At 44.6% G+C, this 18,364-nt stretch overlaps 1 long non-coding RNA gene across 1 annotated transcript; it reads right to left on the reverse strand.

Annotated features, from left to right (window-relative positions):
- Positions 1-11,981: 11,981 nt before the first annotated feature.
- On the reverse strand, positions 11,982-16,820 carry LOC142045310 (uncharacterized). The gene is made up of 3 exons (XR_012654560.1): positions 16,783-16,820; positions 14,325-14,424; positions 11,982-12,953 (listed from the first exon to the last, which is right to left on the reverse strand). It is a non-coding gene; the product is annotated as an uncharacterized LOC142045310 (long non-coding RNA).
- Positions 16,821-18,364: the final 1,544 nt, after the last annotated feature.

Raw genomic sequence — 18,364 nt, forward strand, 5'->3', positions numbered from 1 at the left:
AAGAAAATTAGATCCTCTGTGTCCTAACTCCATAAAATTACTTTGCTTATAAGGGCTGCCTCCGTCATTCCCAGCACTTTCCATTGCTTCACTGGCCATCTCTCAGAAATGGATGTGACTTGGCCAGGACTCTGCTGGTCCTGCTAGCTGCACATTCATCAGATGTGTTTTCACTGGTTTGGCTGTTTCCTCTTTAAACCAGACATATCACTGCTTAACTCGACTTTCAAATGTTTTCACTGATAAAACATATTTACTTTATCTAGACCTTGCCGATTCCTTTAACTGTTTCAACACATCCTTGGCAGGCCTGGGACATCGTATTGTCCCAAGATAGCAGGGTCTTTGTCAGAGGAAACAGCTTCCAAATGCAGTACAAGGCAGAATTTAATTTGGGGGACACTTCCATTTCACTTCCTTGCCTAAATCCTGCCAAACCCTAAGTAAGAAGGAAAAAAGAATGAAGAAAAATCAATGTTACATCAGCATTTTAAAAAAAGATGGTTTTCTTAAAGATTTTACAACTGTGTCTCATCAGAGAAGTTATTGTCAAATCACCGTGCAAGCATGATGGATTCACACCCTGGTAAAACACTAGCATCACTCACAAAGACTTCTATAAGTATGCAGAAATATATTCCCCGTAATACAGAAAAGCTTGCTGGGAACTTTCCAAAGGAGATATATACCCCATGATATGAGAAGTGTTATTGCATCAGTCCTATTGAAAGACAAAGATGGTTATAAGTGGGGAGATTTGTTTTCTGTTTCTCAGTTAACTATAGCAGAGTAACCATCAATGTTACAGTAACTTGCCTAAGTGATGTAATACTTCCAGTTGATTGCAATGATCAAATGGATTTTATGAAAAACAGGTTTCCTGCTTACAGCAGAGGGATATTTCATGTGCTTCACCAAGTCAGTTATTAGGTGTTTCAATACCAGGCTGAACCCTGACAGATAGAAGAATGGTCTGACTATTACCAAACTAAGCGCCCCTAAAGTATTGAAGTCTTTTGCAATTCCACCTTGCCTTTAAAGTGAAAAATGAAACATTTCCAGGCATATTTCACCTGAAAGAAAGAATAGGCAGCATTGCTCCTTTTCCCTTACCCTTGACTGAGGCACAGTTTCTCTATTGATACTCTGGCATCAGAAGCCTACAAGTCAGAAGGTGCACAAATGAAAAAGCTGGCACGCAGAATTTGTTTAGTTCTCACAGTCCCTCCTTCCCCTCTCCATCTCCCTGTTAGAAGTAACAAGCCAGCACGGGGAATTACCAGGGTATGACAGATAGCTTGGAAACATGGAAAACCTGCAGCTGAATTTATGCACTGACATCACCTTTATCTGCTGTAATGGAGAGAATTAGGCATATTGAATCGCTCACCATACAGATATGGAATTCTGAAAACCCTTACTGTTGCACAAATGTTGACAGGATATTTTATTTACTGCATCATTAAAGGTTAAAGAGACTCATTCTCCAGAGGATTCATTTTTTCAGCCCTTAATATCAATTAAAGCTAATTTCAGCTCTACCCTAATGATTAACATAAAATATGGAAAAACCTCTAACTGAGCATTTCTGTTCATTACTTCAATTCTCTTGTATTGCTAGGGCACTTTATAGGTACTGATGCAGCATTATATCACCCATGACACGGTTAATTTTCCCCTCCGAGCTTTTTTGTTACTGAACACTTGAAGATGTTGCAAAGATGCACAAAACACCTTTGATGACATGGAACAAAGTTTTTATTTAACCAGTTCATAGTTGATGATCAGTGATGTTCTCTATGGGCTTTCCTACACAGCTGGGTACAATGTCTAGATACAGATTTATTTTGTTACATGGCCTACAGCTTCCATATCATATGTATAACGTATAAACATACCTTGATATATTTGTGCAGCCAGAAGTTTGCAAATGGAGTGGGGAGGACAATATAACAGTTCAAGAGAAAATGAAAAAACCTTGCCTGCCACTTACGAACTGAAGCTAGTCCAGTACAGCTGGATGCATTTACCCATCTTTGCTTGGCAAAATACTACTTCCATCAACACACCATAAAGTACCCAGAAAAATAAGTTATAGTCCATCCCCTGGACTATATCAGGGCTTTGTGCAGCCCAGCTGAGAAGGCACATGTGCCACCACACGGCAGCTTCCCCATCCTGGGGCTGTCCAGCTGGTTTTGCTCTGGAATCGTAGGTAATAGGACTTGAAAATACTTTTGGAAAATAGACCACACAGACCAACCGCCAGCCTGGCGAGCGGAGTCTTGCACTAAGCTGCCCCAAGCTTGTCTAACCTTTTCAGAACTTGTCTACTTGTATCCTAATTTTAGGGTATTTATTGTTAACAAAAACACTAATCTGGGATCGATCTGTATCCAAAGGTCATAGCAAAAGCCAGAGGGAAGGTGAGGAGCGATACAGATGCTCCTAAGAAGGTCAGCTGCTGCCACTCAGGCTGCTCTCTGGTGGTAACCACACATCAATCAGCCCACCAGTAGCCTTAGCAACATCCATGGAAGCGAGCAGATGTCTGATGCTCCCAATAATTATAACAAACTCCAGTAGAAATCAGCAGGATGTAGAAGCGGGGGACATGCATTTGCAGGTTCCCTTTGCCAAGGAATGAAGTGTTTCCCATGCTGGCTGTTGTACTCTCATGTCCTGCCACATAGCGCTCTGGCCCAGGACTCCATACTGAGCTATGTGCATCTTCTCAGACAGGTCATTGAACCCACTGCTCTTGTTTTCCCTCATCTTTTCAAGACCACGGGTGGCTTTCTGCTTCCTCCTCCTGAATTTTCATGTTTAGCTTTCAATGACTGGAATTCATTTGGCTGGGAGTAAGTGAAACAGCTCTCTTAAGTGGAAGACCTACCTAATAAAGTTTTAATGGAAGATATTATTTCTGTTCTTTACATTACATTAAAAGCCAGTCAGGAAATGAAAGCCCAGGAGGGTTAGGCGTGTTGGAAACACTCGCAAGATAGTCTTTTCTTCAGGGAGTTCACAGTCTAAATGTTGCCCTAAGAAACAGAATGTGCAGCAAACAGACAGCTTGTGCTGTTACAGACTTAGCACGCGTGTGTAGATAGATACAGATATATATATACACACACACACATATGTGTGTGCATATATACACACACAAAGGGCAGAGGGGTATCTATTTTGTCTTTGGAGGGATTATCCAGTGCCAGGTCTGGTATCCACGTGGGCAGTGCCTGGGGTGAGAAGCGCAGTGCCTAGACCATGGCATAGTGCATTCACCTGCTCTGCACCACCAAGGTGTACAACTGCTCTTTACCAGCAACATTTAGATACCAAACCCGCTGCCATCTTCGGGGGCTCTTTTGTGCGACTTGAATAGAATTGGTCAGTTTGGGCTCTTCACTAACCCACAACCTGAATTTAAGAAACCTTCTCACCACTGGTTCCTAGCTGTTATTTTCTTGCTGTGCTAAGCTTCTGTGCAACAGCAGCACGAGCAATTACAGAAATCTGTTTTCAGTAGCAATAGCAAAACTGAGCAGTTCTCAGCCTCCCCATGGAGGGGCAGTGACATTCAAGCATGTATCAGGAAAGACGATTAAAATGGGTCAAAAGAGTACTATAAATTTTTGAAACATTGGCCTTTGAGTTTAAAAAGTTGACCTTTCAAGTTTTGGTTGGTTGAGAGGGACCACATTTAGTTATTGATGTTTAAGATGGTTCCGTACCAACTTAAAAAATAGTATTCTTATTTTTTAAGATGGAAAGCAGAGATTTACACTGTCAGCAACACCGAGAACTATGAAGTGCTAACACTTCAAAATCTTCCCTCCAGGTAAAATATCCAAGTACTTTCAGCCCTTGGATCTGGGCTATTGCAGATCCCAGCCTTACACATACCTGTCCCTAACCCGTGTTGCTAACCCTGAAGAGATGGCTCTCAACACATCCAGGCAGAGCTTGGGTCCCAGGACCTGCCGTAGACCTCAGGGCATCAGATGGGTGAACACTGTACAGATACTCATTAATGGCTTTCACAACTTCGGGTCTCAGCATTTATCAGCACTTAGGTTTATGTGGAGAATGTCATTGAGAAGTAAAAATCATCCCCGATAGAAGTCCACTGTCCTCTTTAGTGTCCAGTGCAAGAGGTCTTTTCTCCTGTTTATCTTACAAAGGTCTTGATCTGAAGTGATGACAGGTGACAAAGATCCAGCCCTGCAAGTTAGTAACTTACCCCAAGTTTGCAGATGACACGAAGTTGGGTGGGAGTGTTGATCTGCTGGAGGGTAGAAAGGCTCTACAGAGGGATCTGGACAGGCTGGATCGACGGGCTGAGGCCAATCGTATGAGGTTCAAGAAGGCCAAGTGCCGGGTCCTGCATTTGGGTCACAACAACCCTGTGTAATGCTACAGACTTTGGGAAGAGCAGCTGGAAAGCTGCCCAGCAGAAAAGGACCTGGGGGTGTTGGTCAACAGGCAGCTGAATATGAGCCAGCAGTGTGCCCAGGTGGCCAAGAAGGTCAATGGCATCCTGGCCTGTATCAGAAATCGTGTGGCCAGCAGGAGCAGGGAGGTGATCGTCCCCCTTTACTCGGCACTGGTGAGGCCGCACCTCGAGTCCTGTGTTCAGTTTTGGGCCCCTCACTACAGGAAAGACATGGAGGGGCTGGAGTGTGTCCAGAGAAGGGCAACCAAGCTGGTGAAGGGTCTGGAGCACAAGTCTTATGAGGAGCAGCTGAGGGAACTGGGGTTGTTTAGCCTGGAGAAAAGGAGGCTGAGGGGAGACCTTATCGCTCTCTACAACTACCTGAAAGAAGGTTGTAGTGAGGTGGGTGCTGGTCTCTTCTCCCAAGTAAGAAGCGATAGGACAAGAGGAAATAGCCTCAAGTTGTGCCGGGGAGGTTTTGGTTGGATATTAGGAAAAATTTCTTCACCGAAAGGGTTGTCAAGCATTGGAACAGGCTGTGCAGGGAAGTGGTGGAGTCACCATCCCTGGAGGTATTTAAAAGACGTGTAGATGTGGCACTTTGGGACATGGTTTAGTGGTGGACTTGGCAGCGCTAGAGTAATGGTTGGACTCGATCTTAAAGGTCTTTTCCAATCTAAACGACTCTATGATTCTATAATCACCACCCCAAGTCAAACGCATTCAAAAGCTGTTTTAAACTAGCAAAAGGCAAACTTCAAAATGCCAGAGCAGACCCAGCAGGCCCCAAGGTGGAAGCAATCAAGTTGCTGCAACAAGAACACAGTGCTTCAAAAGACAGAAATCTGCGATGGTGTCCAACAAGAAGCCATCACAGGGAAGTGGTCGGACCCTCTGCTGTGCTAACCCAGCTCTAAGGACAGCAAGAACAATAAGAAATTGAAATGCACGGTCACAAAACCCAGTGCACAACAACTTCTGGCACCGGTTTGGTTTGTTTATTATGAAGCCACATCGGCTTTGTGTTGATTTTTCTGCCTTCTCTTGCTTGCTGGCAGCAGCTCTAGAGAAGATCTCTGGCATTTTGCTAAAAGTTTCAGATATTGGTTTCCTTTGCAGCACCTGCTCCTTTGCAAGATGATAGAAGCTACCTCCAGGCTCTCTCCCTGAATATATGCTGCAGCTACACAGCTTATTGTTTGCCCCATTTACTTAATAATCACCAAAATGCTCGGGCTTTAAACCTGGTTGTCTCTGCCCATCTCTGTGTTGGCTCCCAGGTAGACTTTGAGACCCAGCAGCCAGCCCCGCCGGGCTGTTCAGCCCCAGAGGAACGTTCCCATTCCTTAATTCACCCCTGAAGCCACGAGCGAGGAAAATAAACCCATCGATCAGCTTCTCCTTTCCTCACTCCTCATATTCAGAGCTGAAAGAGCAATGCAAGAACAAACGTCAGGCCAAACGGCACTCGGCTGAACACGTGTCTGAGCGCGACCGACACGTGCCTCTGTCCCAGGGCAGTGATTGCCGGGGCAGACTAATCTCCAAAGTCCTAAGCTTTTCCTGACAAATAGCTGCTGAAATTGTTGTCCATTTGAGTATTCATCTTTCATTTGTAATTTCATTTTAAATCCATTTTTGCAGCGTTTGCTGGCCTTCAACCAAAATTGCTTTCAGAAATACGGGAAATCTGAGGGTGACTATTTTTCCTAGGGAAGCCTTAGCTCACTGCGGCTTCTAAAGCACAGCCAGCCATCGAAGTGAGCGGGTGTGATTCCTGGGAAGGGTCCATCAGAAGAAGCAATCTTAAAAGCACATTATGTACTTGTTAACCTGGCCTGCCAGGTGAGAACCACAAGGACTTCACATCCGAAGGCTCCCACTGAAAATCAGTAATAAAAAATAATCATCTGGTTTTGAGACAAGTGGGATCCAAAAGAATTTATAACTCAGGTGGTTTCTTGGTTAAAGTTTTGCAGAAGAGGGTGTGCACAGCCAACGCTGTGCTGAGACACAGGGAAGAGGGACGGCAAGGCAGGGAGCAGCAGCTAAGCCAGCTAGAAAGGATCTGCAGCTTCAGACGCATCGCGAGCAGTAGGTGGGCTTTTTGAATAAGGAGAAAATTCATTAGCTTGATGTCAAAGATCGCACAGAATTTAACGAAATCCTTAAGTAAAAGATGCTAAGCGTTTCTTAGGCCTCCTGGATCTTTCCTTGAAGATCTGCAAAGAAATGTGAAGGAACTGCTCCACTTTTAGTATCATGCTGTGAGATTAGATGCTATCCTGCTATACATTCTTTTTTATAGCCCACTTTCTATTTTTATTCCTGTTCTACTGTGGAAGTGTTTGCTAATAATGTATGATAGGATGCTTTGTCATGAAAAACCTTGTATCATTTATCTGTTTCTGAAAAGAAATTCTCAGTACAAATCTAATAAGGAAAAAAAAATCCTATTCTAGCTCCTGTTGGAGTGAAAGGATTGATTTATGGAGAGAGATGAAAAGCACTAAGTATGTATTGCTTGGCAAAATGAGGAATTGTAGAGAACTGTCTTTATGCATTTGAAGGGTGTAAACATCAAAGAGGCAGAGGAGCTATTTAGAGCATTAGGAGGAGGCACATCTAGGAGACAAGAGCTGAAATTAAATGAACATCATTAACTTAAAAATCATACTTCTGCCTGCAAATCTATTTCCTGGTATTATTACTTGTAGCACTCTGATGAGTATAAATGAAGCTTATAGAAAAAAATATCTAATCTATTTTTCATATCTGATCAGCAGACCTTACTGTAAAGTTTATAAAGCCCAGATCCTGCAGCTATTCCTGAAAACCTGGGAGAAAGGCATCATTTAAATCTCCCCTCCCACCTTTCTATTGCCAACAAGGGTTGATCGGTATGATGGATTACTTCCAACCTCCACCCCCCCACCCCCCCCATGCTCTCTGATTGCAGCCTGTGTTGCCTAGCTGAGATCCGACTGATTGAAGCTGTGTGGGTGTAACACCTTTTACCCCAGCGGATGGATAAGTTCCCAATCATTAATAACCTTTCTGAGAAACAACAGCATCCTTGCTCCCACCCTGCAGGAAACCCATGCACGGTCCTACAGGATGCCCAAACTTGTCTGCCTGGAATTCAGTTAATTGCCCACTGTCCTGAGATAAAGCATCAGGGGGGGAAATGCTCTGTAGGATATAAGCATCTTTGCTCTCATCAAGGCTTTGGACTACACATCAAAAAGCTGCTGAACATCACGCGGCCCGACGGTGTCGAGAGATCTCAAGGACAAAGTTTTGCTCTCTGGTAAATCAGGTTTTGCGAGCTGCCTGTGCCCGTCTGCGGGAGCGGGACGGCGGCAGAGCCGTGCCGGGCTCTGTCTCAGCCGAGCCCTCCGCCGCTGCGGAAACGCAGAACACGCCAGCGCTGCGGGGGTCTGCGCATCCATATGTATGTGCTTGGATAATTGGAAATGTCATGCAGCTGGAGGCTCGCAGACGAAAAATATAATTTGGTTACATACCTCCCTTCTGATTCCTACCAGACAGCCCGGGATAACAAGACCTGCCCCTCTCTATGCCTTCATTTCTCGAAAAGCATTTTACAGCTGACCGATGCTGACGGTGATGGGGGAGGACTCCCTGCTCTCAGCCTCCCCAGAGAAATTCTCAAATCCTTCCAGAATTACAGATTCCTTTTATGTTATTTTTTTTTCTCCCCAGATTTTTAGTTTAAGGGGGATACTGGACTCTGCTCTCATGTTAGCCATGAAAAAGAAGTAAAGAGGCTTTCTGGGCTCCCTCGCTACCTTCGCCAGCGGGAAAAGGGGTAAAACCCAGGGGAACAGAGGCAACTAAATTGCAAAGTCAGAGCACAGAGGCCACGCGGGCTGTGACTTTGCAAACGGCCTGATCCCTTCAGTCAGAAGCCAATTCATCATTAAACACAGCATTTCATGTGCGTAAATAAAAAGGAAGGAAAACGATTGCAATAAGCTTCTGATAATAGCCAAGATTCACAACTAAATGTACGATATTTTAACAGAAAACATATATTAATGTAAAATAAATGTGGTGCTTGTGAATGACAAGCTCCAATTTATATTCCCGATGTTTCCAGCCCTAAAGCATCGTTGTAATGAAAAACATTCAGAAGTAAATAGGAAAGGATGAACCTCTACGTGTAAGAAGAGAATTACACTGCTTCCCATGCCCCTGCCTGGGGGCACCAGGGTGCCACACTTGTTCACGTCCAAACCCATCAGATCCTAAAGGAATTGAGTTTCTGACGTAGCCGCAGCTCTGTGCAAAGCCTGCGCAGCGGGTTGATGAAACGTTAGCTAAGCCAGAGGCCGGGAGCCGCAGCGCTCGGGCACGGGGCTGTGGCTGGGAAGGGGACGGAGGATGACGGGGGTCCGTAGTCAGGCAGACGCGTGGCTGCGCTTGCACTGGAGACCCGCGCATCTCCGGCTGAGCTCAGGGAGAGGACTGTTGGTGCCAGGCTGAGCTTAAAGGGGCTCTGGGTCCATGGGTGGGGGTGGAGAACCCAGGTGAGGCTGGTTAGGGTCGTTAAGACCTGTCAGTGCCTGGGCAGGTTCATGCTCTGCCCCAGGCTCTGAAACTCTGCCTGCCCCCACCCAGGCACGTGGAGGATGCAGGAGACCCTCTTCCATCCTCAGCAGGGGGAAATCTCTGCCTGACAATTTAGGACCTGTCTAGTTGAGGTTTGAGTGTCTCCAAGCTTGGTGCAGGGGTAGGAAGCAGAAGATCATAAAAGCCCATTTCAGGCCTTAAACACTAAATCTTTGTTATCTTTTTCACCCTTTTTTCCCCGGTGTGTTTGGATCTGACAGCCTGGATGTGGCATTAGTACTTCAGAATGGGCACCAAGAAAATGAGCAACCCCAGCACTCCCTTTGTCAGGGTAAGGAGTAAGTAACTAGTTAATTTTGAAGTTATTTTTTCCTTTTTCCTCTTAGCAGCAAGAGGAAAAAAAAATATTAAAGTAATACTTCAGCTTTTAGGTGACTGGATCGGACTTTTGATGATCAAATTCTGTGATCATCCATACCCAGGCTTCTCTTGCTGCTTGCATTTAGCCAGGGAAGAGATCAGCTTCAGTAGTCAGTGGAATCAGTGCATGTAAGAACAAAATCAGGTCCATCTAATATATAGCGGGTAGGAAAGACCGTAACAGAGCAGCAGCTTGGCAGTGGCTCCTACGGCACGGGATGTGAGAGAAATAGGAAAATTCAAGATGGTCAAAGGGAGGGAGACTGTCCAAGAGTCCAAGTATTTTCATGCTGGGCTTCCTCTGTCCTTTCACCTCCCCTTAACGTGAGCACAACATTTTCACTGCAGGCTTTCATAAACTGCGGCAATAACTGGAGCAGAAAGGTAGTAACCCGTACGAGGGCCAGTGCGTAGCTGCATTGCCCGCAGGAGAGCTGAAGAAGAAATCAGCCTGCTGTGCGTTTCCTGATGCTGCAGGCTACCGCAGAAGATGCACCATGCCAGGGCATGTGGCTTTGTAAGTGAGAGATGAGTCCATTTATTTCAGGAGTTAATTTGGCCTGGGGCTAGTGCTATTTAGAATAAAGTTGGACTCAGTGACCTGTGGAAAGCACTTGTTCAGCACCTGGTTCAGTTAAGAGCCCAATTTGGAAACAGTAAAATCTGGATGCTCTACCAACCAGCACACGTCCAAACGCTGTCAGAGTTTACTGTTGAGGTTAGGATTTTCCTCTCTCTTAATGAAATGGACTTTTGTTCTCAGGGTATCGTATCCATTTCACAACGGATTTCACTGTGTTCTAGGTGAATATCCTTTCCTAAGTCAGAGTGAATGTGAACGCCCTCCCCAAAAGCTCTGAAGTTCTTCTTGTGGTCAGTTATTAAAGGAAAGGCACAAGAAAGATGCTCAGAGGTGAGGAGATCACAGCAGAGCCAGGGAAGTCTGGGTGTGGAAGCAGCCGGCAGAGAAGAAGAACTGGAAGAAGGCGGCATGAAAGACTGCCTTGTGCTGCTGGTCCCTGTGCTAGCAGGTCACGGAGATCACAATGCATCGCATGCAGGGCACCCAGACCAAAAAAACCACAGTACACACTAAACCACAGCCAAGAGAAAGGGCAGACTGATGAATGAAGCCATTACGGGTGATGGGGGACACAGCCACAAAGCAGAGGAGTTGCAGTGTTGCTTAATGACTCGTGTGGGGGTGTGGGAGAAGATGGAGAGACAAAACATCCCAATCACTGTCAGCTCCTAATGGGTACAATATGCTAATCCGAAACTCAGCAGAAGGTCGCTGGCCGCGGGAGAGCGTGAGGAGGAGCCAGCAGCCAGCACCCCTCGTCCTCGGTGTCACCGCAAATAACCCTGAACCACCTACACGCGCACCGTGGTGCCTGGGGGCACGTGGGGCTGTCGGGGAGTGAAAGGAGGTTTGTTTTACAAGTTCACCTTCCTCCACTGCACCGCCTTGAGCTGAGGTTTGCCGCATCAGCTGGGCCATACTGTAGCGTTAATTGCTACCCAGGAATTGTGTGATGAGGATTTCGGAAGCTCACTCACCTCCGTTGATCACCCACCTTTGTTGACTCTGAAATCATGGGATGGGGATGTGTGGCAGGACTGTCCGCGATGGCTTCGCTCTCCAACAGCTATGCTCAGAAATCCTTGCAGGAATCAGTCTGCGGCACCGCTGTGGGTGGCTGCTGCCTTTCTCTGCCCAGGGGTAAGTTTCTTACGGTTGACAATAAACTCTACGGACTTAAACATGAGTCGGGAAAGTAAGAAGGTAGGTTCTCATCTAAAGGCAGCATGACAAAAGGCTTCATCATCACCAGGCTTCTGGAGGGAGGGCAGCAGATCTGCAATTGTTCACCTAACTCAAGTGCAGAGATACTCTTCCTTTGCAATGTGTGCATAGTCTTTTGCATGAGAAATTCTTGTAAGAGAAGTAATTATAGAAAAACGTGTCTCCTAACTAAAAGAAAAGGAAAGAAAAGAATAAGCACGTATGACACCACCTGGGGTACATCAATCAGAGCAGACCAGTGAAAGATAACAAGATGGATAAACTCTTCATAGGAGCCGCCAGCTATTTATCTAAATTGCATTTCTAGGCACTGTTGAGAAACACTCTCCCTTCTTTCAAAGGACAGATGAAAGCGGGACTCCTGTGATGTCTCTTCCCCTCTTCCATTCTCACATGTCCCCCCCCATCTGGGAACTACTCTCTGCTTTGGGAGCCCAGCAGCTGCCTGTTCACCAACCCACCTAACACAAACTGAGCTCTTCCCTCAGGACCAAATTTACTGCTTTGGTAATATTTTGGCATCTGCTTTGGCAACAATGGGCTAATTTGAAATCCAAACACAACCGTTTACCTTTTAAACCCTAGTCCAGTCTTGCACTGGATTTATACTGCTTTGGGGGTAGGAGGATATGGGGAATATGCTCTCCGCATCGCCCTCTTCATCGGGTAGCAGAGCTGCACTGCATTCATTCATCCTTTAGACCGAGAACGTTTCACCAACTGATTTAATTACACGAAGCTTATGCAGGAGTTACAGAGGGATTATCTGGGTTTTATCATGGTTATTATAGAAAATTATTATATCGTTACTATTACAGAGTTACAAAAAGTAAAGAGGAATCACAGGAAACTTGGCAAGAGCTCATTAGCAGTGTGGTGCAGTCTGCAGGAGCTAATTAAAAATGCCTATACCTCATAATAACCATTTATCTCATCACAGCCTCCATTCTCTATGTCTCTCTCTCTGGATAGAGTGAGAGGGAATGATGTCTCCTCACCGGTGAATGTGTATACAGCAATACATACCGAGTACAGCGTAATACAGATGGGTTTGTTCTGCGATATGAAGCCACCAGCTCCATTCTTGCCTGCCTGAGCTGTGGGCTGCCTGTCTTTGCTTGCACACGAGGCCACATTAGATGCTCAGGGATTTCCTAGAGTCACTTCGAGAAGCATCTCAGCCAGCCGTGCTAGGCTGAACGCGAGAAGATGGAGACTGTAACCCTGGAGGAGATGCTGGTTGGGAGATGTGAAAACAGGATTAAAACAGCATAATAACACAAGCATTTACATTTACTGCTCTCAAAGTCTTACAGAAGTTGCTGGTACCCCTGGTGTCTCTGTTTCCAGCAATCCGTTGGTCTGAATCGCTTACTAGGAGGGCAGGATTCTCTCAGACAACATCTGTATCTCTTCTGTAGGATTTCTCTTTCTGCATGCTTTCAAAGCAAACAAAAAAAACGACCCAGCTCCCAGTTAATCTGTATTATCTGGAAAGATGAAATCAAGGTGAAATTCAGTTTGTCAACAGGGGTGTGAAAGCTGACAGGAGATGGATCGGAACAGGCGAACACTAGCTGTAGTATTGCCCGACAAGTCATTTCTCACACGCACGTGGCCTGGATGCAGATGGATATTCTTGAAATGACATTTGATGAACTTGTTTTCTTTTGGAGTTTGGATTGACGGGGTCTGTAGGAAAAGCAGAGAAATAAATCCCAAAGGCTGTGATGGTTGTGATACCATTTTCTGCTCTGCTCCATGGTACTGGCCAGCATGGAGGAGACCAGAGCCAAGAAGCAGAGCTAGCCTGCCTCACTCTCCAGGGAAAGGAGAGTACTTCTATTTCTTAATCCATCCCAAAATATCAGTCTCTTGGAAACAAATTCCTTGTCATGTTTACTCTTTGCACACATTTTCAGTAAAGCAGATGGAGTGGATGCTGAATAACGAAATCCTTGAGCCTGTAAAATCAACCTCAGCAGCACGGAGATTATGCTTCTCAGGACCGCAAGGACTGAGTCTGAAGTCCATTGGCCTCCAATGCGACCTGGCTGATCCTCAGTCTGCCAACACACTGCTCCTCTGTTCAAGAGTTTACAATCTCTTGGCCAACTAAAGGCTCTCCCTGCTCCCAGCCATCTCTTTGTCACCAGTTGACCATGGTTTTACTGTGTTTCTTTCATCAGATAGAGTTCATGTCCATAACCTCAGGCAGAAGTCAGAACTATTTTGCACCAAGCCATATATTTTTTTATTGTTTTACCCTAAGGAGAACCTCTGTTAGGTCTCCTATTATTATTATTTTTTTTTTTTTTTTTTTTTATTAATGCATGTGAACATAGATGATCAGATGAGTACTGCCTGCTCTTAACCAGCATATACAGTCGGGCCTCCTTGGCAACTGGGAGCACTTTTTCTCGAAAATGATCAATTAAACCTCACCACTATGCCTGTTGGGCAGGCCTGTCTGACACTCAGAAAAGAAAACCAGGTACTGAAAATCCTGGCACTTCCCCCAGAAATATCATCCTCTTTTTGAAAACAATATGAGAAAAATCAGGATTTTGTTCCTATAACTTCTGCACACTTTCCCCTTTTCAGCTTTCCCTGCCAAACTCCATCCTCAGATGCATTCCTGCCTGAAACTGTGTTGTATCAGCCTGTCTCCCAGACATCCTCTGCTTTCACAGGCAGTTTCAACCGCACACAGCAGCCCAGCTGCTGCCCCAGATGGGGAAATATCTTTTCGCAACAGCAGCAATCAGTAAAGTTTGTGGTGGGTGAAGCAATCCCATGACTCACTTCCATGGCTTTTCCAGGAGATGCTGGAGACGGAGGCAGGACATTGAACTGAACTGAGATTTCCCAACACAGAAAAGAGTCGAAGAGCTGTTGTATTGTTTGGGTGGCCAAACATGGGTCATTTCTAAATGTAGAGCATGCTTTTCTCCCCCTGAAATCAGACTACCTACTAAACCAAACCAAAGAGAAAATTCCTGGTGAAATCAAGATGGGTCACCTTTCCTGAAATGAGGACAGTTATGAGGGGCATGAACTTACCTCCCCTTTGAGTTTATCTGTGCTGGTACCTGGGAGCAGACTGAGAAAAGAGGCAGGAGAGAGCTTATATCCCATCAGATCCTGTCCTCTGAGAACGGCCCTGGGAACCGAACAGGGATGCAATGCTGCAAAATCTCACCTGAGAAAAACCCAACCCCACAAGTCTGATGAAAAATCTAGATTTTCTTGTGGTAAACTGCTAAAATAGTAATTAAATGAACTATAGAAGTTGTTTTGGAATTAGCAGAGATAAACACAGTGGTATAAACTGTAATACAGGCTAAGAAAGACAATAATGTAATCTGCAGGATTTTACCTGTATTCAGTGCGTGTAGCATGAGGTGTATTGACATACACATGCAGTGGAAAAAAGCTGAAAGGAAGAAAGAGCACCGAGTGGCGAGAAATTAGGAGACAGAAAAGAGGGACAGGGATTAACCAGTATAAGTGCTGCTTTCAGTCACTGGGTTCCCTATAGAAATTAAATGGCTTGACTCATACCAAGCTACCCATTATCAACACATGCCGTCGCTTTCATCCCTCACTTTCCTGGGCAGGCAGTGGCGATGTCCTTGTGCTGAAGCCTTGGCTACAGCGTAAAGGGGTTAATTTTCTCTCGCTCCCCATCTCTTTAAATATAACCTATAAATTTGATTGTTTGCTTGTTTTTATTACAATAGCTGTAGTTCTTCTGGAGAAAATACACCTCACACCAACACAGCGCAGTTTTCCAAAGTGAAGTTTAAGCCTCCTTCAGCAGATTTAATGGTTACAGGTTTTAAACCTTACGATGAGGGCAATAAGCTATTATTGGCCACAGCATAAAAGCAAAATACAAGCCCTCACAACCCGGAGCCTGCAGCTCCAAAATATGGATGTAGCATGACAAACTTATATATATGTAATCCTTTGTATAGCTGTCATATATACATGTTACACACAAATGGTACTTGCATACATATAAATATGTACACGTACATACATATACATATAGTTGAAGTGGCCAGAAATGATATCTGAGCAAAACAAGTCTCTCTTTTTCATTACCACCTGTAATTCCACCTGGGCTCATTACTTCTTTCACTGAAGTAATGAATAAAGTAATAATTCTCCCTAAAAGCTGTGCTGCGTATTTCACATCTTGAGCACCAGTCTGGCACAGCAGTGGAGCACTGGGACGGGTGTTAGGAGTGGTCAGATCCAGGTATAAGAGCTGAACTTTCCTCCCTACCCCAAATTTAGAAGAAACCCAGCAGTTTTAGGAGATTTGCATTTATTTTCATGCTGTAAGCCAGACCAAACTGGAGCTGGGGGGAGGCTGCAAGCATCTGGAGCTCTTCATGAAGCCAGCGCTCAGCATGAGCTGGAAACTTGGCCTTGTGTCCCTGAATAAGCCCAAAATAGTTTGTCCATGGGGACTAACTGACCTCCGTGCTCCCTTCCTAACTCTGTGTATTTTATCTGATGGGCTTCACGGGATTTCCTCTGATTATTGCAAAGGCCTCTGGAGATACATTCAAAAGGATCCTGAACGCCTGTAAAACCTCTCCCTGTGAAGTCAGCCTGCAGAGAAACCTCACGGAGGAGATGTAAATCTTGGGAGGTTTTATAGCAGCTCTTCCAACATCTGTAATTCTTGTATCAGCAAACACTTTACACGTTGCTCTGGGAGCAGGGTGTAGAGAAGGGAGAGTTATTTCAGAGAGCAACTACTTAATATCTACAGCTCTACATGACAGCCAAAAAAATGTAATCCCAAATAACTTTCCTAATTTGAACTATACTAAAATGTGTGTGTATATATCTCTATATCTATATATAAAGTAACAACATTCCACTCACACGGTCATTTTCCACTGGCTGGTCATGGATAAACTCTCAATCATGTCCAGACCCTGCTGTGCTACCAGGAATGCTGAAAGAGTTAAATAGTTAAATATTTGCGCTGGCTCTCTTCTAGTGGTCTTCCTTCCTAAAAAGAGGAAAATGTTTGCCCCATTCTGGATGCAAAGGAGATGTTTGGGTTAAGAGCAGAGCTGCACAGGGAGTTTCACTGAGTGGTAACAGAGGCAGCAGAATGTGGATGAAAAATGAGGGAAGGGGAAGAGAGTTTTGGTGCATGTTGGTATTTTGATAGTATACCTAATTTTGGCCAGAATAAAACCTCAGACTGCTTTAGTTGTGGCGAGGTGATGGGTTTGTAGCTGTGGCGGTTTCACTCCAGCCAGCAACTAAGCACGACACAGCCACATGCTCACTCCCCCCACCCAGTGGGACGGGGGAGAGAATTGAAAACCAGTAAAACTCGTGGGTTGAGATAAAGACAGTTTAACAGGGCAGAAAGGAAGAAAATAATAGCAATGATGATAATGATGATAATAATAATAATGAAATGACAATAATAATAATAAAAGAATTGGAACATACAAAACAAGTGATGCACAATGCAATTGCTTACCACTTGCCGACTGATGCCCAGTTAGTTCCCGAGCAGCGATCCACCCCCTCCGGCCAACTCCCAGTTTATATACTGGGCGTGGTATGGAATATTCCTTTGGCCAGTTTGGGTCAGCTATCCTGGCTGTGTGCCCTCCCAACTCCTTGTGCCCCTCCAGCATTCTCGCTGGCTGGGCATGAGAAGCTGAAAAACCCTTGACTTAGTGTAAACATGACTTAGCAACAACTGAAAACATCAGTGTGTTATCAACATTCTTCTCATACTGAATCCAAAACATAACACTATACCAGCTACTAGAAAGAAAATTAACCCCATCCCAGCTGAGACCAGGACAGTAGCCTATCCTACAATACCCGAATGTGTTTTGTATAAAGCGTGCCATAGCAATGAGAGGAATCAATAGAGATGCCTCTGCATGTGCGTGTTTTATATTAAGACTTAGTTGATGACTTCTCATCATTTGAAAGAAATGTTCAGCCTCAGTGCTTGAAATTATCCAGCTGCAGCATTTTCTACTCAATCCAATCTCCAGTTAATTTGATCCTTCATTTATCTTGAACAAAGCCTCCTAATAAAAACATTTGTATTACAAATGATACACTTGATCAATGGGATTGCTTTAGGCAAGTGTTTGATAATTTGAACACTAGCTATAAAAAGTTCTCATTTCATCAGTGTAGCTGGCCAAAATTTGGAGCAAGAGAAAGCCCCAAACCTGTACATCACTATACAAGCCAGACTACAATTAAATATTAGGTTATTTAGATGTTCTTACCAACATTACTGTTAGTACTGGCTAGTGTAATCTGTGTGATATTAGCCCTAATTATTTTCGGTAACAGGATTAATTATTTAGTTCACTCAAAGTGACAAGACTGGAATGAATCAAAATAAAACGCTGGCTGGGTAGGGAACTATTAATTTTCTTTCAATTCTGTAATTCCTTTGGTCAAATCAATGAGATAAATATGCAGATGGGAAAAGCCAATGAACATGAACAGAATCCAGGTCCCATGCAGGTCAGCAGATGATATTAGATCCTTTGCAGGGGCTGGGAAGCTGCCCTTGGGAGCATTCAGGTCTGCTGCATTTCTGAGATGGCTTTTCAAACACACGAGAGCTTCAAGGTCACGGGCTGCTGCTACGGGTGGTACGTTCTCCCACCCCCAGGCTTGGGTCTGAAGTAGGAAACATTATCCCTTGGCAGCCAAAGTGGATTTCTGCTTTATTGCATCTGTTGCTATCCCTGGATGCTTTGAGAAGCAATCATGGTGCCTGGAATTTTAGCCTGTGTTTATTTTCATTAACGGTGGTATTAATCAACATTTTCCTCTGGTCTCCACAGACTGCTCAGGGACGCTCTTGGAAAGCAAAGATGAATTCCAGGTCAGGATTCCTGTTGTTTGCTATTATTATATGTGAAAAGCGAAATCATTCCTCTCTTTGCTCAGATTTCTACATGAACACACTGAAAAATTTCCAGCAGCTCCAGCATCCCTCCTGCACTTTGGTCAAAGAGCTTTATTTTGACACAGCTACCGGCAGATGTATTATGAAAAAAGTTCAGAAGGTCTAAAAAATG

Source organism: Buteo buteo, chromosome 27, assembly GCF_964188355.1.
Source record: "Buteo buteo chromosome 27, bButBut1.hap1.1, whole genome shotgun sequence".
In the NCBI taxonomy this organism is placed as follows: Eukaryota; Metazoa; Chordata; class Aves; order Accipitriformes; family Accipitridae; genus Buteo; species Buteo buteo.